Source organism: Euphorbia lathyris, chromosome 10 (genome assembly GCF_963576675.1).
Source record: "Euphorbia lathyris chromosome 10, ddEupLath1.1, whole genome shotgun sequence".
NCBI classification, from domain to species: Eukaryota; Viridiplantae; Streptophyta; class Magnoliopsida; order Malpighiales; family Euphorbiaceae; genus Euphorbia; species Euphorbia lathyris.
Genome location: NC_088919.1, coordinates 3,002,471 through 3,029,327, shown reverse-complemented (window position 1 = coordinate 3,029,327; position 26,857 = coordinate 3,002,471).

Below are 26,857 nucleotides of genomic sequence, written 5' to 3'. Positions count from 1 at the left end.
TGAGTAAGTTATATTTGAGTCCGCTGACTAGGGAGACAGATTCAATAGTAGGATTACCTCCGATGGTTCCTGACCCTACTATCTTACCCTTCTTGTTGTCTCCAAAACTTACGCTCCCTCCTCGTTTACGCTCAAACGTGATGAACTGAGTTTCATCACCCGTCATATGCCTTGAGCATGCGCTGTCAATATACCACATCTTTGACTTCTCGGCACATCTCAGGCTTACTTACATTGTAACTAGTTACTTTTAGGTACCCAATTCTTTTTGGGTCCTGACTTGTTAGGTGCAACAGGTATAGCATCAAATTTTATTTTATGGCGACATACATGGACAGTATGGCCATTCTTTCCACAGAAGTCACAACTGACCTTCTGTTTAGGATTTTTTACTGACTTGTCAGCACCCTAGTGCTGAGCGTGCCAGCACACCTTAGTGGTGTGTCCTAACTTCCCACAAAAGTCACACTAGACTTTTCGCTGGGGATTCCATCTCTGCTGAGTACCTTGGTACTGAGTTCTCAGAGGAATGTTATTTTTCTTAGGAACCTTTAGTTGGTTCTGGATAGTTGTGACGTCCTTCCTCAGTTTCTTTGAAACTGACTGGACTTCAGAGATAGACTCAGCAATGATTTTCATATTATTATGCAGAGTTGAGTTGTCCTGAAGAAGGAATCTGAGGTCACTGAGTTTGACCTCTTCCACTTCGTCACAGCGCCTGCTGAGTGCTCTAACTTTCTTATTACACTTCTTGACAAGTGTATAGAGATCACTCAGGGCATTAACCATATCATTTCTGAGCTGGGGAAGAGAAATTACCTCATTTGATTGCTCCTCATCATCTGATGCGATAGATGGGTCAGCATGCTCATAGACGCATGGCTCAACAAGTTCGTCAGCCATGAAGCATATCTTCACTGACTCGGTGGCCTCAGTTTCTGTGGATGAAGACTCATCACTGTCGCTCCAAGTAGCCACCATTGCCTTCTTCCCACTCTTTTTGTCTTTCCTCAGCGTAGGGCAGTTTGACTTAATATGGCCAGTTTGATGGCACTTAAAGCATGTAATGGGCTTTGAGCTGTCCTTTCTGTATTTGCTGTCACTTGAGTCAGCCTTATACTTATCAAACTTTTTGTAAGGCTTTTTAGAGTATTTGTCACTCTTCCTGAATAGCCTTTTCATCTTCCTTGTGAACATAGCCATCTCCTCATCATCAGTTGAACTCCCGTCAGTGGAGTCAGCTTTCATGACAAGTGACTTCTGCTTCTTGTCATCAGATTTCTCCTTCACCTCAAAGTTTTTCATGGATATCTCATGGGTCAGCAATGAACCGATGAGTTCGTCATATTTGTAGGTGGTTAAATCCTGAGCTTCCTCGACTGCTGTCTTCTTTGCTTGCTTGCCAGTCCTTCGGAAGACTCCTAAGTATCTTTTTGACTTGTTCTTCCTCAGTGAAGATTTTCCCAAGTCTTTTGAGCTCATTTATGATGTTGGTGAACCTTGCGTTCATGTCTGAAATTCCCTCATCATTGTTCATCTCGAACAGCTCGTACAGTCTCATCTGCTGATTCACCTTGGATTCTTTTACTTTGTTTGTTCCCTCGTAGGTGATGATGCGGTTTCTGCGAAACCTCACTAAGGGATAAGTGTACCCCGTCGTTATCAAGTAATAAATTTCTGGTTTAAGTCCAGGTTATCGTCCACAGGATTTATTTCTGCAAGTATCAAGCTACTCGGTCTCGGATGTTATCTAGGCTTAGGGGGTTTTGAGTTTGGTTTGTTTAATTAATCTACTCCTAGGTTGAATTATGCTAATCCTAGCTAAGTTATCTAATTCTAACTAAGTTATTTAATCCTAGCTAAGTTATTCTACGCCTAACTAAGTTACTCTACCCCTAATTGATCTTTTACCAATGCAATTAACTGAATGAACATGAAAGGATACGATGATAACAATGATAAAATGTTTAAGCAATTGAATTGAAACTAAGTCACTTGTGTCTAAGGCGATTAACCCGACCTATCCTCCTAAAGTCCCTAGTTCGTGATTCCCTTGTAAGGCCGAAACTAGCTCTAAGGCTCAGTAATCTGGGCTTAATCTTCTATAGGGTCGTCAATCCTATAGGCACTGACTAGGTCAGATTCAGCTCGCAATATGTGCCAACCTAATTTTGGGATTATCGAATGAGTTAAACCAATCAGACAAAGCGTAAGACAAAGATTAAAACATCAAAACAATTGAATAAACAAAAACTATATTATATATCAAGGGTGGAAATATTGTCACGAAGTTACAATAAACCTAGAATTCATAGCATGTATCAGAGGCTAGACAGAATATAAAAGAAGAAAAATCCCTTTCAGGGAACCTGTCTACCAATGCAGGCGTCTTTCTAGGATTTAAGGATGGAGCTTGAGCAATCCTCGGTGAACGGAGCTTCGGAGGTGTCTTCAATGGAGGTTTGAAGGATATGGAGGAGGTGGAGAGGATTTCTCAAGGTGAAAGCTAAGAAAATTACAAAAGCAAAAGATATCTAATTTACATTGGAAAAACCCTATTTATAGACGCGGCTCGGCCCTCTTTTTGACCTATTTTCATGTCCTCATTGATGTAGGAAGTCGTGGGGTCCATCGTGGCTTTGTGGGGGCGGAATTGGTCTTTTTGACCAATTCCCGCAGGTCTGCTCGCCGAGCAGCTAGGGCTACTCGCGACGAGCAGCGCCCTGCTCGGCGAGCAGGCCTCTGGCGGCCTGCTCGGCGAGCAGGCACAGTGCCTGGGCGGTGCCTGGGCAGTGCCTGGGCGGTGCCTGGGCAGTGCCTGGGCAGTGCCTGGGCAGTGCCTGGGGGGTGCCTGGGCAGTGCCTGGGCGGTGCCTGGGCAGTGCCTGGGCTGCTCGCCGAGCAGCGCCCGGGCTGCGCGCCGATGCTCAATTCGCTGAGCGACTACCGGGGGTCCCCGAGGGCTAAATTGACCCGCCAATCGCTTATTTGAGCAAACGCTTCGTTTGGTGCGACTTTTGACGGATCAATTAGCTTCAAAAGATAACGGAATTATAATATGCATGCCATTTTGGCCGTATTTGCCTAAATTGATCATAAAACGAGCCTAAACAACGAAAAGTAAATAAAACGTTTCCAATTTCTAACTAACTCACCCAAAAGCATTTAAATGCGAGAATTGCTCGCTTATTAACTAAATAACGCTAAAACCCGTCCTAAAACCGTACCCAAAGATAGGGGTTTTTGACCCCTATCAAACCTCCTCACACTTAAAACTTTACTTGTCCCCAAGTAAACTAAAAAAACTAAACCCGCAATCACAAGCAAGCTAGAAAACCTCCCGGTTTGACTAGGTGCTTGACACAATTTCGAGCATCTGTAATTACATGCATTCGGAAATACAAAGTAGAGACACGATATCCAAATGCCGCATTTCAATTATCATAGGTCATAGTTTTAAGCAAAAGGACACATGTTCAATTAAACGAGCTTGAGGGGATCGCTAAGTAAAACACCTCACCATAGGTAGTTCACTCATTTCACACAATTTTGGTGGCTAAAGTGTTTACTCTCGGCTTATGTTCTTGCTTAGGATTACGTTGATTTTGCACGTTCATCCGCGTTCCTCTACTATGCTATATGATTCCGATGATATCAAAAACAGCCTCTAATCGGGGTTGTAATGTGGTTAGAGGGTTAAAGGTACAACAAGGGTTAATAGTTCTAGTGCTACAAAAACTAAGTTTAAATGGCTTTAGCAAATATGAAGTGACTGAGCTTTTTATTCATCCCTTATTATTTTCTTTTTGGGATGTTTTCTTGAGACGTTTTTGATTTTTTTTAAGAACTGGGGAATGAAGTTCTTCCCTTTTGTTCGTCTCTTTTCTTTTCTTTTTTTTCTTTTTCTGTTTTTCTCTTTTTTTTTTTGATTTTTGGGATAGTGATGCCCATTCACTTCTTAGCCTTTTGGCTTGCTACTGTAATGCCATAAACAAAGATAAAGCGCTAGAAAACAAAGGCTCTAATTGAGCTTTGCAAAATAGATTGGGTTAAATAGCAAACCAAGTTGTGGTTTGCAAAAACAGGTTAGAACGAAAGAAAAATCTATAAACTACAAAAATGTAGGCTCAAAGGGGCTTCCTAGAGTGGATGAAAAAGAAAAAATAAGGTAAAGAAAAGGGTTAATTCTAATGAGGCTGATTCATCATTTATCATCTCAAACCATTGCATGTAGGTTCAACACAGTATTAGGTCAAAATCTGTAATCTTCCACAAGTCAAAGCATTCACACAAAAATGCCAAGAAAAAGAGCTTTTTGATGTTCGCTCTTAGGCTCAAATTCAGCTCACAATTCTTTGAGTTTCAATTTTGTGTTTACTAGTTTTCCCCAAACTCAAGTTTAATATCACATGCCTTCAATTCTTAAGTTATCTACCTAAGTAATGATTTTAGCATTTCTTCAAAAGTAGGGTCTAAATGCAAACTGTAGCTCATGCTTTTACAGATACAAGAGTTGTGTCCTACGCCTAAACTAGTTGTCATGCAATCTTAGATTCAGTTCTCAGCCCTCAAGGATAAATAACGAAGTTTAGATTCGAAGGAGGTTCATGGTTTTAGGTCCTAAACATGCAAAACCTAAATAAAACCCGGAAAATGCAAAACTAAACTAGACATGATGCAACAAAAATTTAAAAATTATACAATTTTTATAAGTTTGTCTACCCCTCCTCCTCACACTAAAAATATGCAATAAGTTCCAACATTGCATCACAAACCATAAAGTACAAGTGCAAAAAGTTCGGGTGGAGAAGAAAACTTACGGATTTTATCGCAATCGCCAAAAGCTTGACGATTTGCGGTTGCAAATTTTTTTTTTTTAATTATTATTATTATTATTTATTTATTTATTTCAGCTTCGTTCGGGAAAAAATCCAGAACCGTTGCTTATCTCGGCCAAGCAGCGGGCTGGGCGGCAGCGCCCGGCGGCGGGCTAGGCGCAGTGCCCAGCGGCAGGCTGGGCGCAGTGCCCAGCGGCGTGCTGGGCGCCAGCGCCCAGCGGCGGGCTGGGCGCAGTGCCCAGCGGCGTGCTGGGTGCCAGCGCCCAGCGGATGAACGTGCAAAATCAACGTAATCCTAAGCAAGTGATGATTGTTGAGAGGGACGACTGTCGTCCACATTTTAGCGATGATTGTTGTCGTCCACATTATTATTTGAAAACTAATTAAATAAAAATAAATATATAAAAATAAATATTTTGAGTTTTCGGTTATTCGATCGGTAACTGAACTGAACCAAACTGAAAATTTTCGGTTTAATCATATTCGGTTACCAAACTTATTTAGTTCGGTTTGGTTATGAAAATAGAGCAAACTTCGGTTCGGTTAGTAACCGAACCGATGCTCACCCCTACCCGTGGTCCGTTATTAGTGATTTTCTAAAAATCCCACAACCCAGATAAAAAAGTTTCTGAGAGAACATATAGTGTCTGCAATACTTTTCTATTTAATGATTTTCTAAAAATCCCACAACCCAGATGAAACTAGGGCTGGGCGCGGATTTTGGAGAAACTAGATTGAACCGAATATCTGAGTAAAAAGATCCAGAATTGGACCGAACTGTTGACTTTTTCCAAATAAGTGGACCAAACTGGACTGTTGACTTTTTGTCAAAGAACTGGACCGGAATTATCCAGAACTGGACCGAATTGGATTGGATTGGACCGAACTTGATTGAAAGAACTGAAGGTTTATCATATTAAATTTATATTTTATATATGAAGTTTTATTTTTTTTTTCTATTTAGTGAAGTGTTGTATTTCCTATTTTTATTTAAAGTAGGTTGCATTTCCTATTCTTATTTAAGATATGTTAGAATTATTAGGGTGATTTAAGGTAGGTTATATTTCCTATTCTTATTTAAGGTAGGTTAGAATTATTAGTGCGATGATTTGTTATGCCAACTGTATTTTCCTTGTCCCGTTTCCTATTTAAGAGAATCGGCTTGTACTAATTGATTATGCAATTGGTTAATGAAATCTTTCTTTTTTTTCTATTATATTCTTCTCTCTATTCTCTCTGTTTCTCAGTCTTTTTTCTTCCTATTCTAAAATTCTAGTTCATGAGAATCCTAATTCATCAGAATCCTAGTTCTGTCATCATCTCCTCTAGAACTCTCTCCTCCATGCGCCACACCCTCTCTCTACATCTCATAAGTCTATTTTTAGTTCGTAGATCCATCGTTTTCACCTCAACACTAATATATATACGTGGGTTATTCATGACCGGTGATACGAGAACATAGTAGATCCGACTCTTTCACTGCTAATCAACTCAACAGTTCTACTCTACTAGAGGTAAGCATTAAACCCGTGTTTGTATTATGATTATTTATTGGATAATCCATTCATAGATATTTCCTTTCCTTTTAATGGTATTGTTCATGAAATTATAAGAAAGAGAAAAAGATGGATAAAGAAAAAAATAAAGATGAAGGTGAAGAATAAAAAGAAAAGAAAGCGTTGGTGTATTTGTAATTTTTTAAAATCTAAGTTTTTGTTTTGTTTATATTTTTTTTTAATTTCATCGCATGATTTCTTTTTAATTATGTATATTATATTAACAAAAGTAGGGTTTTCGATGTGTCAAAAAAATATAAAAAGTTGTTATGTTTTTTTTTATTTTTTTTTATGAAAAGTGAAATTTATTAATCAAGCATATGAATCAAATCATTACATGCGAGGTCCCAAATAGAGTCCGGTGTTGAAACACCTTTCCACATGATTTTGATTTGACAAAATTATTTAAGTAATTGATAAAAAATATTCTACCACATTAAATTTAAATGCTTTGATTTATTTATACTAATGTGTTTTGTTCAATGTTGAGTTTATTTATCTATAAGACATTAAGATTTAAAGTCTAAAAGCCCATGAGTGGAAGTCAAGCCCAAGTCAACATAATCAAGACCTCACGGCCCAAGAAGATGAAACGAAGACGTTTCAAGCAAAACGACGACTCAGCGTATAGAAGGATCGAGAAGCCTTCTAGCAAAAGCTTCAAGGAGAAGCTGCTGAGTCAAGCGACAAGCAGTCAGGACAGCGGCAGACAAGAACCAACTTCTAGACAAAGTATTTCTACTTTGGGTAAAAGTTCAGAAGGCGCAGGAAGCTGTCTGGAAGACTTTGCCAAAAATGTCGAAATATTCTGTTTGCCAGACGAAAAGCTGCCGAGCACTGCTGTGGACAGAAGATGCAAGAATCTCATTGGCCAACGACACTGAGCGCGTACTGAGTGACAACGACAGGAAGCCGTTTCCCTCCAACGGTTATTTCGAAATTCGAAATGAACAGGTGCCTCAAGTGTCACTATATAAAGGCCTCTCATTTGCTTCAATCGATGCAGATCTTCAATTAGCCGAAACGCTGTCCAAATTCATACACGAAGTTCTGTGAGAAAAGCAAAGAAAAAACCTTACACCAATTTCTATATTATTGTGTAAAAGTCTAGAGTGATTTTCAATCATCTAAAGTGTCTTAGCAATCGTTGTTTAGGACAAACACTTTATCATTTCTAGAAGAATAGAAAGGAGAGGCTGAGTACTCGGTTATAGTACTCAGCGGTAGATATAGGAGTGAGTAGAGGTATAGAGGAAGGTACTCTTGTATACTCAGCTTCTATTGTAAAAGGTTTCGTGCTCTACCTTTAAAGAGCTCAGTAGAGAATTCGAAAAGCTCGGAACGAGTTCCGGGGACTGGACGTAGGCGGAGAGGCCGAACCAGGATAAGTCTGCTGAGTAATATCTTTCTAACCCTTAAACTCCTTTACATATTGCTTGCTATAAAACTGACTAAGTAACGAGCTCACGCTGAGTTAAGTATACTAAGAAGCTGAGTTCAGGAATATACTCTAAGTGCTATTTCCTGACTCAAGGAAAGAAACAGACTTAGTCACAAGTTGACTAAGCTTGTGTCTTCAAACTGCTTAGTCACACTGTGTAAACCTTTTCACAAGAAAAGAAGTCAGCCTTAACGGACAAAATTTTTAAATAGTTCCTATCCCCCCCTTGGAACTAACTTGTCACGTTATAAGGGACCAAAAAGTGGTATCAGAGCCTAACAGCTCATTGAGCAAGATATAACTATCTTGAGCTGATCCCCACTATGGCTGAGAACAGTACTCGTTTCCTCCCAGGAAATCAGACAACTCAGATTTTACCTGAGGGGCTGTCCATTACTCGGCCTCCTCTATTCTTCGGGTCTAACTATACCTTTTGGAAGAATAGAATGAAGAACTTCATTCAGGCAACAAACATGAGCGCATGGCTTTCTATAGTCCAAGGCCCATTTGTTCCTGTTGAAACTATTGACGGACAAACGGTTGTTAAAGCTGAGACTAAATAGATAGAGGATGATCTCAAGAAGCTACAGAATCATGCTTCGGCTATAAACATGCTTCACTGTGCGTTAGATGCTGCAGAGTACAACAAAATTTCAGGTTGTGAGTCAGCGCAGGAGATCTGGAAGAAGCTGGAGGTCACCTACGAAGGAACCAACAAAGTGAAGGAGTCCAAGGTGAACCAGCACATGAGGTTGTACGAGCTCTTTGAAATGAATGATGATGAAGGAATCTCTGAGATGAACGCAAGGTTCACAAACATTATCAACGAGCTCAAGAGACTTGGCAAGATCTTCACTGAGGAAGAGCAAGTCAAAAAGATACTAAGGAGTCTTCCTAAAAGCTGGCAAGCCAAGAAAACTGCTGTTAAGGAAGCTCAAGACTTAACCACCTACAAGTATGATGAACTCATTGGCTCATTGCTGACCCACGAGATATCAATGAAGAACTTCGAGGTGAAGGAGAAGTCTGAAGACAAGAAGCAAAAGTCTCTTGTCATGAAAGCTGACTCCACTGATGGGAGCTCAACAGACGATGAAGAAATGGCTATGTTCACTAGAAAGATGAAAAGGCTGTTCAGAAAGAATGACAAATATTCTAAGAAGCCTTACAAGAAGTTTGATAAGTACAAAGCTGAGTCCAGCGACAACAAGTACAAGAAGGACAGCTCAAAGCCCATTACATGCTTTGAATGTCATCAAACTGGCCATATCAAGTCAAGCTGTCCCACGCCGAGGAAAGAAAGAAAGAACAGTAAGAAGGCAATGGTGGCAACCTGGAGCGACAGTGATGAGTCTTCATCATCGGAAGCTGATGCCATTGAGTCAGCAAAGATTTATTTCATGGGTGACGAACTTGCTGAGCCATGTGTCTTTGAGCATGCTGACCCCTCCATCGCATCTGATGATGAGATACACTCAACTGAGGTAATATCACTACCCTTGCTCAGAAATGAAATGGTAAATGCCCTGAGTGACCTCTACACACTCATCAAAAAGTGTAACAAGAAGGTTAGAGCACTCAGCATGTGATGTGACGAGATTGAGGAGGTCAAACTGAGTGACCTTCGATATCTTCTCCAGGACAACACAACTTTGCATAGTAATGTAGAAATTATGCAAAAGTTTGTCACTGAGGTCCAATCAGATTCCAAGAAACTGAAAAAGGATGTCACATCTATTTAGAACCAACTTAAGGTTCCGAATAAAAGAAATATCCCTCTGAACACTCAGGACCGAAGTACTAGTCAGCAGAGATGGTATCCTCAGCGGAATGTCCAGTGTGACTTCTGTGGGAAGAAAGGACACACCACAAAGGTGTGCTAGCACGCTCAGCACTAGGGTGCTGACCAGTCAGTGAGATATCCTAAACGGAAGGTCAGCTGTGACTTCTGTGGGAAAAATGGACACACTGTCCAAGTGTGTCGTCATAAAATGAAATATGATGCTTTACCTGTTGAACCTAACAAACAAGGACCCAAAAATAATTGGGTACCTAAAAGCAACTAGCTATATTGCAAGTAAGCCTGAGGTGTGCTGAGAAGTCAAAGATGTGGTACATTGACAGCGCATGCTCGAGGCATATGACTGGTGATGAAACTCAGTTCATCACATTTGTGCGTAAACGAGGTGGAAGTGTAAGTTTTGGAGACAACAAGAAGGGTAAGATAGTAGGGTCAGGAACCGTTGGTGGTAATCCTACTATTGAGTCAGTCTCCCTAGTCAGCGGACTCAAATATAACTTACTCAGCGTAGCTCAGCTATGTGACAATGGGAGAAAAGTTATATTTGATAACACTGGATGTAAAATATTTGAGGTAAAACAAATGAATTGATTTTAACTGCCCCTCGTATTGATAATGTCTTTATGCTGAACTTAGAAAAGAAGTTTTCAAAAACTGTATGCTTAGTGTCAAAGGAAGAAAATTCCTGGCTATGGCACAGGAGACTTGGTCATGTAAGCATGGACCTCCTGGCCAAATTAGCAAGAAAGCAATTGGTTGAGGGACTGCCAGAACTTAAGTTTGAAAAAGATCAATTATGCCACGCTTGTCAAGCTGGAAAACAGACCAAACAATCTTTTCATAGTAAAAACATTGTCTCAACTAAGCGCCCATTAGAGTTGCTACACTTGGATCTCTTCGGTCCAGTCCAGCCGCTGAGCTTGGGTGGAAGAAGATTTTCCTTGGTCATTGTAGATGACTTTTCTCGGTACACTTGGATCATCTTGCTGAGTAGCAAGGATGAAACCTTTGAGACGTTTTCAAATTTAGTAAGAAAACTTGAAAATGATAAAGACCTTAAGTTAGCTCACATCCGAAGTGATAATGGTGGAGAATTCAAGAACCAACAGTTTGTTGAATTCTGTGAAGCCAACGGCGTTGATCATAATTTTTCTGCTCCTAGAACGCCTTAACAAAATGGGGTTGTTGAAAGGAAAAACAGAACCTTGGTTGAAATATCCAGGACAATGCTGAGTGAGCATAGGCTTCCAAAGTACTTTTGGGGAGAAGCTGTTAACACAGCGTGCTACATTCTTAATAGGGCTCTAGTTAGACCTATATTAAAGAAGACCCCCTATGAACTTTGGAAAGGACGAAAGCCCAACATTACTTTCGTGCCTTTGGTTGTAAATGTTTTATCTTAAATACCAAAGACAGCCTAGCTAAGTTTGACTCAAAAGTTGATGAAGCTATCTTTTTAGGCTACTCAACAAACAGAAAAGCATACAGAGTTTTCAATAAACGAACTCAGGTATTAGAAGAGTCAGTACACGTTGAGTTCGATGAAACTAACCCTGCAGGAAGAGACATGCAGCTGACTGAGGATGATCCACACTCAGCTCCCGCTGACCAAGAAACAGCCGCTGAGTCATTGCCTCAAGGGCTGACCAAAGGTAAAAGTGAAACTCAAATTATCTTCACTGACCAATCTACACCTGCAGAGATTGTTGAAACACAACCAGCACAAGACATCAATCTACCAAAAGAGATCAGAATACCAAGAGGTCACTCAGAGAGTGCCATTCTTGATGCCGCTGAGAACACCCTGATGACAAGGAATCAACTCAGGAGATACCTCAGCAACGTAGCATTCGTCTCAATCCAGGAACCAAAGAATTTCGCTGAAGCTGAGTATGATGAATTCTGGATGAATGCAATGCAAGAAGAACTTGATCAGTTCAGAAGAAATGAAGTATGGGACTTAGTGCCAAAACCAAAAAGCCAGAAGACCATTGGAACAAGATGGGTCTTTCGCAACAAGATGGATGAACAAGGGAACGTGGTCAGAAATAAAGCAAGACTTGTAGCTCAGGGCTATAGTCAGCAAGAAGGTATTGACTACGGTGAGACCTTCACCCCAGTGGCAAGGCTAGAGGCTATAAGAATTTTATGTGCTTATGCAAGTTATATGAACTTTAAATTGTTTCAAATGGATGTTAATAGTGCATTCCTTAATGGAGTTATAAACGAGGAAGTCTATGTTAATCAGCCTCCAGGGTTTGAGGATCCCAAATTCCCAAACCACGTTTATAAGCTCAAAAAGGCTCTGTATGGTCTCAAGCAAGCACCACGTGCTTGGTATGAAAGGCTGACCAGTTTCCTGCTGACTAGAAATTATGTCAGAGGTAAATCTGATATAACCTTATTCATTAAGAGAAAGGGTAAAGATACCCTATTGGCTCAGATATATGTAGATGACATTATTTTTGGTGCCACTAACGAGTCAATGTGCAAGGAATTTAGTAAGCAGATGCAGACTGAGTTTGAAATGTCAATGATGGGAGAACTCACCTTCTTCCTTGGACTTCAAATCAAACAAGGGAAAAATGGTATCTTCATCAGTCAAAATAAGTATGCTAAGGAGATATTGAAGAAGTATGAACTTGAACATTGTAAGCCAATATCTACCCCTATGGGCACTGACACTGTCCTCTCCGCTGACGAAAGTGGTAAGTCAGTAGACAGCAGATTGTACCGAGGTATGATTGGTTCTCTACTTTACTTAACTGCAAGTAGGCCGGACATCCAGTTCTCAGTATGTTATTGTGCTAGATATCAATCTAACCCTAAGGAATCTCATTACATAGCTGTAAAAAGAATCCTTAGATATTTGCAAGGCTCAGTGAATGCAGCTTTGTGGTATCCCAATACTCATGATTTCACACTCATTGGATACACTGACGCTGACTACGGACGGGACAAGCTTGAACGAAAAAGCACCTTGGGAGGATGCCACTTCCTTGGAAGCTGTCTTGTGTCCTGGTTCAGCAAGAAGCTGAAGGAAATTAAGGCTAAGGTATAGCAGCGGAAATATAAAAATTTTAGCCTACTTCCTTTTAACCATAGGATCCGTTAATTGTTATTTCATATAAAGAGGGATAAGAAGAAATACCTTTCGATGATCAATCTACCGTTGCAAACAAAGTGCCCACAACTTTAAAGGAGATGTAAACTGTTTACCAATCTGCCCCTATCCGAAACAGACCTTCCAGACCTCCGAACGACAATCCCTTCGGTGGAAACGTGGAAGAATATGTCTAGAAGCTACTGTCCAAACATCGCGACGATCCGACGGTTCAATCTCCGGGAATCCTCGAAATAGTGAACTGACCTGATGTAGGCGAAGAAAAACGAATTTCTCCCTTTTGATTGTTTTTCCTTCTTTCGTGAACACGGTGAGATTAAGTTAGAATCAACCCTTATGAGATGCAACCAAAATAGATTGCCTCTAATAAACCAACACAAGATCAAAGAGAAAGAGGGATGAATAAGATTAATCAATCGATGGAATGCCGTATGAATTCTTGTTCACGAACTTGGGAATAGAATTCTTTTCTCTCTCTCTTAAGCAATTTCGAAAATCACAAGTGGGGAGGGATATAGGCTCAGGGCTTGGTCGAAATTCACATGGGGAGGGGTATATATATTAGCTTGTATCTAAACCCTAGTTAGATAGGAATAGGTTACTTAATAGGAATCCAATTCGGAAAAGGATTCGTAATTATTATCTCACTATATATCTAATATATTTAGGATAATAATAATTAACCTAATTGGATAATAATAGGAGAATATTAATCTAATTAAAACTCCTAATTATATTATCTCTTAATTAATTTAATTCATAATCCTAATCTAATTAGGATTAATGGAATAAAATTAATTCCTTACTAATACATATAAATTTCGGCCCCCTCCTTGTATTTGGGCCTTACTGGGCTCAATTGGGCCTCCATCTATTAATCATATCCATCTCTCTTTTGGTTCCAAGTCTTATGTGTGATCCATTAGGTCCTTACTACTTCTGGCCGTATGCAACCTATTAAATTAATTTCTTCAAGAATTATATTTAATCCCTTGCATAACGGAATGATGTACAGAGTATGTTATTGGCAAGTCCGTAATCATTCCCCCAGAGTCCGTTAAGAAGACAGGTTGATTCTGTCGTTAACCCTTCCGTATTAGTTACGGTATAATACGATCCTTTATCAACTACATCCTTGAACTGAATCTTATGACTATGGGTAATGTCAAGTCACATATAGTGAGACGTTCGTTTTACTTGTTATTGGCCGAGTCAACTCAAAAAGATAGGTTAAGTGAAATCCGAATTTCTACTCTTAAGCTATCACCTTGCAAGGGTTTAGAGTCGAGTCTTCCACAAGCGATCCTTGGATGTATCTCCCATTAATCGGGAGTGATAAATGCTCAATCCAATGTATAACTACCCTGAAATTACTTCCTGTGACACCCAACCTTTGCAGTTCACACCCCAGAGTCATCTCTGTTAAGGATCGTGGGACCACATGATCAAAGTCTCACATTCAGTAATTCAGGATGACCAATTAACATTCCTTTGAGTCTGAGGATTAGTTATACCTATTAATACCAATGAGATGAACAGTTGACAAGGATGAATCTACCCATCCTGTTATCTCAAGTCGGATCCCCAATCCCAATGAACAACGTTTCACCGGATCTATGTAACTGTCCAGATATCTATATATGTGAAGCTTGTGAGATCAGCTTTCTGTCGGACAGAAGACATTGTTACATACAAGTCTCAACTGTGATATATCAATCCTAAATATATCACTTGACTTGGGGTGGTTTTAAGTTTATTAGTTTATTATAAAGTTTTGTCTCACTTCATGCTTGTATGAACACTTTATAATCACTTTAAACAAACTTACGGATTTCCTTTTATTAGACTTTATTTAGTGCTTAAAAGGGATTGCCTTTATATAGTTATAAAACATATATCTCATTAAAACAAATGATTACAATAAGTTTGTATCCTGCAACAATTGACTATATGACACAAAACCCCAACAGAAGCAGGCGTCAGTAGCCCTGTCAACCACTGAAGCTGAGTACATTGCTGTTGGAAGCTGTGTTGCTCAAGTCCTATGGATTAAGCAACAACTTGAAGATTATGGTGTTCAGACTAAAACCATTGAAGTCAAATGTGACAACAAGAGTGCCATTGACCTATCAAAGAACCCAATCCAGCACAGCAGGATGAAGCATGTCAGCATAAGACATCACTTCATCAGAGATCATGTACTCAAGAAAGAGATCAAGCTGACCTATGTCCCAACGGATGAGCAGCTTACTGATATCTTCACAAAGCCACTGGCTCGTGAGCAATTCAACATACTTAGAGAAGCCATTGGTATGTTTAATCCTCTTCAATAAATTCCGAGTATAAAATGTGATATGTGCATGCTGAGTGAATTACCATGCTGAATATTTTGTGCTGTCACATGCTGAGTAGATATACATGCTGAGTGTTTATCTTAAACTGAGTGATTAAACACACGAATTATACCATTGTGCAACACTGACTACTCAAAACCTTAAACGTTTGGAATTCTTAACACTGAGTAAACATCCGTTGTAAAACTTAATGCAAAACACGCGAATTAAATAGCCACCTAAGATGACGTAAGCGCAATAATTAGAAGATACACGCGCCGAATGTGTCATAAATGACAGAATATTTATCGATTGAGTATCTCGAGGTCAAACGGCCATCTCAACGCGTAGGATCAATTCGACACCGCTATAAATAGTGGATGATTTCTCACTTTTATCTCTTTACGCTTAGAAATTTCTGGTATTCTCATATTCTCCCTAAAATCTCCCAAACTTCTCAAACTTCTCTAAGAATCATGACGAAAGATTCTCAGAATGTCTCCGGTGTCGTTAATCGCTCCGATGAAAATCCTTCTTCTCCTACCCAGCGTGACCACTCTAAGGTCACTACGCCGAGCAAACAAACCAAAGCTGACCACGCTGCCTCCTCAAAAGGAAAGCAACAGAAGGATAAGGCAAAGAAGCCTGTGGAACGCACCTACACTCAGGTTTACGAGAGTGTGAGGGGGTATAAAGTAGACTATTCCAGATGGTTCTCATGGGGTTTTGTGGAAGCTGAGCAACCCTTTTGTGACTGGATAAAGAACAATAGCTGGACCGAGCTGTTCTCTGTTCACGAAGAAACCTACCCAGAGTTAGTTAAAGAGTTCTATGCTAACCTAAAAGTCACGGATGATGACCGGGACTACATGGTTACCAAGGTTAAAGGGAAGGATATCTTCATCAACCCTATTTACCTGGCCTCGCTACTCAAACTGAAAAACGAAGGAGCAATTCTTCGTAAATCCGGTGACCAAGATAAGACCAACTACAAAGCTGAATTCTGTAAACCTCTTGGCCATGTAGGAGAAATCTCAAGTACCTCCATGGGTCATAATCAGAAGATGGCCCATTACATACTGAACAATTTCCTTTTCCCAAAAATCAACTGCACCAACTCAGCGACAAACTTCGAGCAGTGTTTCATATGGCATATGCTGACCTATACTCCGATAAACATGCCTGTCTTCATAATCGGTGGATTCCAACGAAGTACCGGAACCCTCAGGCTGGGCTCCATCATCACCAAAATCCTTAAGGATCACAGGGTGAGCTTAGTTGAGGAAGTCCACGCAATAGGGACAGAGATCACTGCTGCGGCACTATTTGGTCTATTCTACGATCAACCAATAGTTCCCAAGAAAGGGAAAGGGGCCGCTGTCCAAGAAGCTGAGGGGATGGTGACTCGAAAGGGAAGGTCAGAAAGAAAGAGGAAAGCTTCAAAGCACCTCCAAAGAAGCTGTCCCTGCACCAAAGAAGCTTAAATTTGTATCCCGAGGAATTAAGCCTCAACCTCAACAAGGTTAGGATGGCCCTAGGTCAGCTGAGAAAAGACCAAGGCAAGCTGAGCCTGAGGTAGAAGAAAGAGAGGATATTGATGAGCAACCATCAAGAAAGCAGAAGAAAATCTCTCCAGAATTAAGACCCATTGATGCCCTTCCAACTGACGTAGTTGTTCCTCCTAACTCACATTATGTACAGAGTCAAGACATTGACACTGAACAACAATCAGAAGAAGAGGAAGAACAAGACCAATTGGGTGGTCAGTTTGAAGAAGAAGAAGAACTTGGTGGTCAGTTCAATGATGAGGTAACAGTGGAGGATGAGGATGATGAGCCATCAGACGATGACCAACATGGCACAATCTACACTGAGGAGATTGTAGAAGAAGACGCTAAGCCAACGGCAAATCATCCCGCTGTTCAAAGGGAAGCTTCACCCATTGACTCTATTGAGTCCATTCCTGCTGACCCTACTCCTCCAAAGCTAAAAAGACTAAGAAAGAAGAGGGCATATCGAGCACCCGTCATTGACCTCATGGGTGATTCACCGCTGAGGGATGAAATCACTGACCTAACAGAGGTACACCTTAAGTTCTTCTCCAATCCTCCTGAGTCTCAACCAGAGCAACAAGAAAATCAAGCCTCTGTTTCTCAGCCAAAGGAACATGCCAAATTAACTGCTTCCCCCAGCCACAATGATACCGAGCAAGTGCTCGAAGATCCTGCTACTCAACATGTTGAGCAAGCTAAGGAATTACCTGCTCAGGTGAACACTGAACTTCCTCAAATTCCAACACCTAGTCAGCTTCAGCATGACTCTGAGCAAGTAACTCATTCTGCCGATCCTCCTCTTCCACAAATCCAAGTGCAGAATCCAATCTAGTCAGCTTCTACTGGAAATCTTAATTCAAGACCAGCCGCTGATCATGCTGGCACTTCTAATGTTGAGTAGAACCAAGCACCGCCTTCATTCTGTTCTACTCCTCCTCAGGCATCTGGGCCAACAAATGATGGATCCTTTAGCTATCTAAATGCCTCTGAGTCTGGTAGAAGAATCATTGACTCAGCTCAAGCTCTTATCAAGGACCTTCATCAAACAAACACCGATGCCGCTGGGTCTACTAATGTTGAGCCTACTCAGCTTTCGTCTGTCATTCAGCTTCTTACTGAGATCAAAGGTCTGAAGGATCTTCTGAGTGTCATGACATCATTACAATCTTAACAGCCTAGGCAGGACTCTATAACGAAGCTGGCTGAACTCCAACAGACCATGGTAAATCACATGAACTCCCTACAGGGTGAACTTCATCAATTGTCAGCTGCGAACTCAATGTATGCAACTTCTGCCGAAGTTCATCATCTATTCAACCAGCTTCATACTGAGCAAGAGAAAACCAATCACCAACTCTCTTCCTCCTCCCAATGCTCCATTGAGAAAATTAGCGAGGCTGTGCGTCTGCTAAACTTAAGCAAGGAAGAGATGGAAATTGACCAGCTCAAAACAAACGAAATCCTGAAGTATTCTCGCGTTACTTTCAACCATGTGCGACACACTAATGCTCAGCGTCAGTATTTTGATTCGTCTTTTCTGAAGATGTTTCATCAAGCATTTGCAATGCTCACTGACAGCATACACTGGGTTGGAAAGGCTCAAGCATATGTTCTGAGTATGCTGAGTGCTGCTGATGTCAGGATTCCACGAACTATTTTGGATGATGGTGTTCCCATCTTTGATGGCATAAATACCAGCACACGAAAGCTAAAGGCATTCTCTAAACGCCTAACTCTAGCTGCCATTGAAGACACTTTCATTCCTCCTCTTGCTGATGGTGGCAAAATGGGGGAGAAAGTACAAGCTCAAAGAACCCAACATTCAGAAGAAGAAGCTTCAGGTAGTCAGCAAAGACAAAAGGGAAAGGGTAAAGCTAAAGAGCATGAAGCCCAACTCAACTACAAGAAGAAATAGCTTTACTAGGATTGACTAGATTTCATTTTGTTAAAACTTGTAGTCTTTCCTTTATGTATTTTTGTTGTGCTGACCACCTGAATACAAAACTATGCATGCATCTATCTTTTCCAAAATTTGAGCAATCTTGTGTGATGCTTACTTATGTTTTGTATTGAATAGTTAAACGCATCTTCACTAAATCAACTGTGTTATTTGTCTACATTGCTTTATGAATGTATGTTGTGTTGATCAAGATGTTGACCGCTTTTACATGTCTTTTTAAACACATTGAACAAAGATATACTCAGCGCTCTCTAATATCTAAACCTTCCGCATAAACTGAGTTAAAAAGAATATGACGTATAAGCTGACCTATTTCTGAAAACTGATCTTAGATTTACTTGATTAAACCTTGAAATGTTTAAAGTACAACTAAGTCAGTAGCTCAACCCTTACGGGGGAGTATACTGAGTAATATAAGGTCAACTATCATGGGGGAGCTCAACACTGAGTTCTTCAACTGAATATTTTTGCCAACATCAAAATGGGGGAGTTTGTTGAAACACCTTTCCACATGATTTTGATTTGACAAAATTATTTAAGTAATTGATAAAAAATATTCTAACACATTAAATTTAAATGCTTTGATTTATTTATACTAATGTGTTTTGTTCAATGTTGAGTTTATTTATCTATAAGACAGTAAGATTTAAAGTCTAAAAGCCCATGAGTGGAAGTCAAGCCCAAGTTAACATAATCAAGACCTCACGGCCCAAGAAGATGAAACGAAGACGTTTCAAGCAAAACGACGACTCAGCGTATAGAAGGATCGAGAATCTTTCTAGCAAAAGCTTCAAGGAGAAGCTGCTGAGTCAAGCGACAAGCAGTCAGGACAGCGGCAGACAAGAACCAACTTCTAGACAAAGTATTTCTACTTTGGGTAAAAGTTCAGAAGGCGCAGGAAGCTGTCTGGAAGACTTTGCCAAAAATGTCGAAACATTCTGTTTGCCAGACGAAAAGCTACCGAGCACTGCTGTGGACAAAAGATGCAAGAATCTCATTGGCTAACGACACTAAGCGCGTACTGAGTGACAACGACAGGAAGCCGTTTCCCTCCAACGGTTATTTCGAAATTCGAAATGACCAGGTGCCTCAAGTGTCACTATATAAAGGCCTCTCATTTGCTTCAATCGATGCAGATCTTCAATTAGCCGAAACGCTGTCCAAATTCATACACGAAGTTCTATGAGAAAAGCAAAGCAAAAACCTTACACCAATTTCCATATTATTGTGTAAAAGTCTAGAGTGATTTTCAATCATCTAAAGTGTCTTAGCAATCGTTGTTTAGGACAAACACTTTATCATTTCTAGAAGAATAGAAAGGAGAGGCCGAGTACTCGGTTATAGTACTCAGCGGTAGATATAGGAGTGAGTAGAGGTATAGAGGAAGGTACTCTTGTATACTCAGCTTCTATTGTAAAAGGTTTCGTGCTCTACCTTTAAAGAGCTCAGTAGAGAATTCGAAAAGCTCGGAACGAGTTCCGGGGACTGGACGTAGGCGGAGAGGCCGAACCAGGATAAGTCTGCTGAGTAATATCTTTCTAACCCTTAAACTCCTTTACATATTGCTTGCTATAAAATTGACTAAGTAACGAGCTCACGCTGAGTTAAGTATACTAAGAAGCTGAGTTCAGGAATAGACTCTAAGTGCTATTTCCTGACTCAAGGAAAGAAACAGACTTAGTCACAAGTTGACTAAGCTTGTGTCTTCAAACTGCTTAGTCACACCGTGTAAACCTTTTCACAAGAAAAGAAGCCAGCCTTAACGGACAAAATTTTTAAATAGTTCATATCCCCCCCTTGGAACTAACTTGTCACGTTATAAGGGACCAACATCCAGGACATCCTCAATAAGAACTAATGGTGAAACTAGCGGTGTAGCCCACATAGCTAATGAGTGAGCTACCTTATTCCCCTCTCTATGAGTAAAAGAAAAAGAGCACGAATTAAAGACCGAGCTCCAAGCTAAGACATCCTCGTACAGAAACAGAAGGCGAGAATGTGGAAGGTAGCCAGTCTGTAGAGCATCGATAATCGCTTTTGCATCAGCTTCAATAATTATATCAGTAAAACAATAATCCTTGGCCAACAAGAGTCCCTCAATAATTGCTAGTAGCTCCGCTTCCTCGACAGACATACAACTAGGAATTGGGATACCAGCGGACGCCATGATCAGACCCGATGAGTTCCTCGCCACTAATCCTACCCTACACGCATGGCCATTAGCACCAAATTTGGCGTCACCATTAATTTTGATAACGCCGTTTTGGGGAGGACGCCATACTCTTCTAAGGTTTGGGTTAATAGGTTGGAAACATCTGGTATTAGAGTAAATTACATATGTGGTGTACAACCTTTACCCTAAATCACACTTTGGTGTATAACCAAAATTTTGTCACACTAAACCGTACGAACATCAGGTGACCTCCCACTAAAGTGTACAGCCGGTTTTTATGACCGGTCAACGCTGGTCAAACTTGCCACATCATCATTTTTCATTATAGCATTAGAAAAAGTGGGACCCACTCTTTATAGAATTACTAAAATAGCATTATCCCTTATGAAAATTACTAAATTACCATCATCTTCTTCCTTCAACTTCTCTCTCTCTCTCTCTTTCTACCATTTCTCCCTCACTCCTCTCTCCCACTACCATTTCTCTCTCACTCCTCTCTCTCTCTCTCCCACATATTGCCCAGTAAAACTAAAATGGTTTTTTCTAGCTACCAAAAATAGCATGCATTTCAAGGGAATTTTTAGTAGACGTCAAACTTAAATAATAAATTCCGAATAAAGGTAATGTGAGACTTGTTGAGTTAGAGAGTTTGTCTCACCTTTCAACTTTAGAAATTCAAATTGTAAATGCTAAGTTGATACCACAAGGCTGCAGGTTCTTTCATGGGTTGAGAAGTTATAAAATATCCATAGGCATTGAATGGGGTGATTGGGGAGGGAACGATGAAAGTTCGAGGACGCTAAAGCTAAAGCTAGAAACAATCATTGCAAGGTTATGACTTGCAATAACTAAATGTTGCTTCCTTTCACAAATTTGTTCAACTTTTCATAAACTTGACACCATTTTCACAATTGAGTCTTGTAACAATGATAGCATAACATGATTGTATGGTTTCTAATCAGAATTGAACTCTAAATACATTCTATATGCTGATCGATCAGGAAAATAATAACTTTCTACAAATTCCTCAACTTGAAAACCGAGCTTCTTGTACAGGCTAATGGCAGCAGTATTCAAGGAATCAACATGCAATGATATTCGCTGCACCTTTCTACTTCTGCACTTCTCAACCGCAGCTTTCATCAATGCCTCTCCATGTCCTTGCTTTCTGTATTTCTCCTGCACTGTTTATTTTCCATAGAAAATTCTAAGAGTAATTTCATCGAACAGGTTATGGGCATGTTAAAAATAAGATATGAACCTGCAAGTTTAGTGATAGAAGCGAACAAAGAAGAGGGCCAAGTATACATCACATATCCAATAATGTTTTCATTCGTCTCCAAATAAATCAATCATGAATTCTTCTTTTTCAGTTTTACTGGGCAATATGTGGGAGAGAGAGAGAGAGAGAGGAGTGAGAGAGAAATGGTAGAGGGAGAGATGAGTGAGAGAGAAATGGTAGAGAGAGAGAGAGGAGTTGAAGGAAGAAGATGAGGGTAATTTAGTAATTTTCATAAAAGATAATGCTATTTTGGTAATTCTGGGTCCCATTTTTTTTAATGTTCTAATAAAAAATGATGATGTGGCAACTTTGACCAGCGTTGACCGGTCATAAAAGCCGACTGTACACTTTAGTGGGAGGTCACCTGAAGTTCGTACGGTTTAGTGTGACAAAATTTTGGTTGTACACCAAAGTGTGATTTAGGGTAAAAGTTATATACCACGTATGTAATTTACCCTCTGGTATTAAGATCAAGGATTTGGACCCCTGTATCCGTGTATGTCTGGGTTTGGAGAAGCTCCTGTACCTGTTCGAGTAGGATCGCATCTGGTATCCATTTCTGATCGTGGACCCATCGATTCCTGCGGAACCAAATTTTCCACAGAATCGACGCCCAGCAGGCCAGTTCCGACTTAGGCAAGGCTTCCATACATTTCAGCATCCATTCATAAAGGTTTGCGCTGAAATCTTCTCCACCCGCAAAGACAGTCCTACGAGTTTCCAGCAGCTCCGGGCGTACCTGTAAAATAGAAAAACGTGAGAGTTTGTCTCCTCATCCTGTAGACAGGCAGGACAGATCGACAGTGTCATAATTCCCCAGGAGTTCAGCTTCACGAAATTTGGTAGGCTGTCATTCGATAGCCTCCATAGAAAATGTTGTATTTTGGCCAGACAACCAATTTTCCATATATGTTTCTGCAATGGGGCTGTGTCCTTCGAGTGATCGGGAAAATCTTTAGCCTGTCGACGTAACGTTTCTGCTATGTGATAAGCACTGCAAACAGTGAACTCGCCCTTCACCGTCGGACCCCAATACAAGGCATCAGGAGGGTGGCGAAAACTCAGCCATATACTCAGGATATCAGTAATGTCACTAGGCATAAAAAACTGCTGCAGAACAGGTTCCTTCCACATCATCGAGTCCCCGTCGATCAGCTCCCGAACCAAAGTTAGCTTATGTTTTTCTACTTCTTAACATTTTTAATGGTTTTTTTGGCAAAGTATAAAAAAAAATGCTTGTGGTTTGCCTTATTTACAAATAGAGGTTCATGGTTTAAAAATTTTCAAATAGAGGTATGTGGTATACTTTTTTTACAAAACAAAGTATTTAAAACTAAAATTTTAAGTAATCAACGATAATAAAAGCAATTTTTAATTTTTTTTCAATTACATTTATATATTGATAAAACACAGATCTCAAAATCAAATTGCAACCATGTAAATGAACTTAAATATTAATTTAGTTCATAAATTGTCAGATTAGTAAAAAAAGTATAATTCCACCATATTATTTATTGTTTCGATTTAGGAAGTTATTTTTTCGGGGGTTGTAATTTTGCTGATATATAACAATAATTTTTTTAAGACAAAAATGTCTTTAGTTATAATCAGAACTTAACTATATAATTGTAATATTTTATTTTGTCAATAAAACATACCACAGACTTTTATTTATAAATTTTTAAACCACATACCTCTATTTGCAAATTGGACAAACCCATGCATTTTTTTTTTGTACTTTTCCCCTTTTTTCTACTTAATAATATCTTTAATAGGTTTTTAAGGTGGGTTGGAAAATGTAAAAAGATTTTAGTTGATTTGTTAGCAATATTTTTAAGGTCAAAATAGAAAATAAAAAGAGGTGTTGTCAGATGTGTGCATTGTGGTTAGGAGAGTAAGATCAAAACAAATTTTGATGTATGAAAATATTTTTGAAATATATTGAGAGTTAGATCTATTTTTTCTCTCTCAAAAATAAATATTTTGAAATACCTAAAGTTTAATATAATCTTATATAATAATTATATATATATAGTGAGATTATTGCATATATGGTAAAGGCTAGCTATTAAGGATTTCAATTAACCTAATTAATATGATTGAGGTAATTATTAGGTATTTGCATTAATCCTATTATTAATTGATGTAATTAAGTATATACACAACAATAGTATATATTAATGTAATTAATATGATTGAGATAACTATTAGGTATTTTCAATTAATCCTATTTTTCTACATCTCTATAAAATAACATAAATCTTATATGCCTCTCAAAACTCTTTCTCTTTTCTATTACAGTAACCATAATTATTAGTTATCTACTGAATTCTTCACTATTGAGACAAGACAACATCAGTTATGCATTTAGAGATTTATACTACGTTGAACAAAAACAAAAGCTTTCTCATTGTGATAGCTAATGTAGAAAAAAATCATTCAATGTCATGTCATGGATGTGAAAAAAAAACACTTTATTTTATGAGTTTTATAAGTTAGATAGATGAAAAAACCCTTTAATAATGTCATATGAATCAAAGATGTGAAGGAATAATCCTCAAACCTCAGGTACTCAAATTGTCAAATACTGAAACCACAGGTTTTCTTTTTGACTTATATTATCAGATTGATTGAAATCGATGTTTATGAAAAGTATGTATAAAATAAAAACAAGGGATACGAATATTCATCATTTCAACCGGAGAAGCAGAGTAGATAAAATAAAAACCTAGAATTCGATATTGATCATCGCATTGCCATTGTAACATAGAGATAAAATAAAAACAAGAATCTGATGTTCATCAGCACATCATAACATAAAATTATTACCTCAGAAGCATTAAAATAAAAACAAGGATTACGCATTTTTATCATCGCATCACATCACCTCGCCAACATGAGAGAAACACCAGAAATGACTACCAGCACGGTCAGTCTCCAAACTCCAGCCGCCTGCTACACTCTGAAAAATTGAATGTGGCCTGGTGCTGATTCCTCCTAAAAAGGTTATTATCATAAATCACTCGTTTCTGAGGATCCATCAGTGTTGAATAAGCGGCATGAAGCTTGATGAATTCTTTGGCAGCCGCATCCTTCCTATCCATCGAGACTACATCCGGATGGCATGTTTTCGCCAGTTTTCGATAGGCGGTCTTGATTTCTTTGTTGGTCTCTCCCACTGCAATTCCTAAAATGTCATATAGAGTGTTCACCATTCTTTTCTTTTTTTGATGAAAATGAAATGAAACCCAAGGGAAGATATTACAGCACTACGAGATGTATATATAGGAAGTTATTCTAATTTGTCTCATAAATTTGTCTTTTATTTTTTTAAAATTTATGATTTTTACCACAGTTTAATTTTTTAGGACTCCATCGGAAATATTCTAGAACCAAACGTCTATTTTTAAAGTTTAGACATCAATATACAGTACTCCAAATTGATATTCATTCCCAAATTGCAATTCAATATAAATGATAATAAATGACCTTAAAGTTAAATGTGTTTTTTTACTTAATTACTCTTTTGAAGATTTAGAAAATTTATAGGTAGTTTTTTTTTTCTCTCATAAATTTGTCTTCTACTTTTTTAGAAATTATGAGAGAGAAAAAAAGAAAAACTACATATAAATTTTCTAAATCTTCAAAAGGGTAATTAAGTAAAAAAAAACACATTTAACTTTAAGGTCATTTATTATCATTTATATTGAATTGCAATTTGGGAATGAATATCAATTTGGAGTACTGTATATTGCTGTCTAAACTTTAAAAATAGACGTTTCGTTTTAGAATATTTTTGATGGAGTCCTAAAAATTAAACTGTGGCAAAAATCATAAAATTTTTAAAAAATAAAAGACAAATTTATGAGACAAATTAGAATAACTACCTATATATACACCTCGTAGTGTTGTAATATCTTCCCTTGGGTTTCATTTCATTTTCATAAAAAAAAAAGAATGGCGAACACTCTGTATGACATTTTAGGAATTGCAGTGGGAGCGACCAATAAAGAAATCAAGACCGCCTATCGAAAACTGGCGAAAACATGCCATCCGGATGTAGTCTCGATGGATAGGAAGGATGCGACTGCCAAAGAATTCATCAAGCTTCATGTCGCTTATTCAACACTGATGGATCCTCAGAAACGAGTGATTTATGATAATAATCTTTTTAGGAGGAATCAGCACCAGGCCATATTTAATTTTTCAGAGTGTAGCAGGCAGCTGGAGTTGGGAGACTAACCGTGCTGGTAGTCATTTCTGGTGCTTCTCTCATGTTGGCGAGGCGAGGCGATGCGATGATAAAAATGCGTAATCCTTGTTTTTATTTTAATGCTTCTGAGGTAATAATTTTATGTTATGATGCGCTGATGAACATCAGATTATTGTTTTTATTTTACCTCTCTGTTACATTGGCAATGCGATGATCAATATCGAATTCTGGGATTTTATTTTATCTACTCTGCTTCTCTGGTTGAAATGATGAATATTCGTATCCCTTGTTTTTATTTTATACATACTTTTCATAAACACTGATTTCAATCAATCTGATAATATAAGTCAAAAAGAAACCTTGTGGTTTCAGTATTTGACAATTTGAGTACCTGAGGTTTGAGGATTATTCCTTCACATCTTTGATTCATATGACATTATTAAAGGTTTTTTCATCTATCTAACTTATGAAACTCATAAAATAAAGTGTTTTTTTCACATCCATGACATTGAATGATTTTTCTGTACATTAGCTATCACAATGCGAAAACTTTTATTTTTGTTCAACATAGTATAAATCTCTAA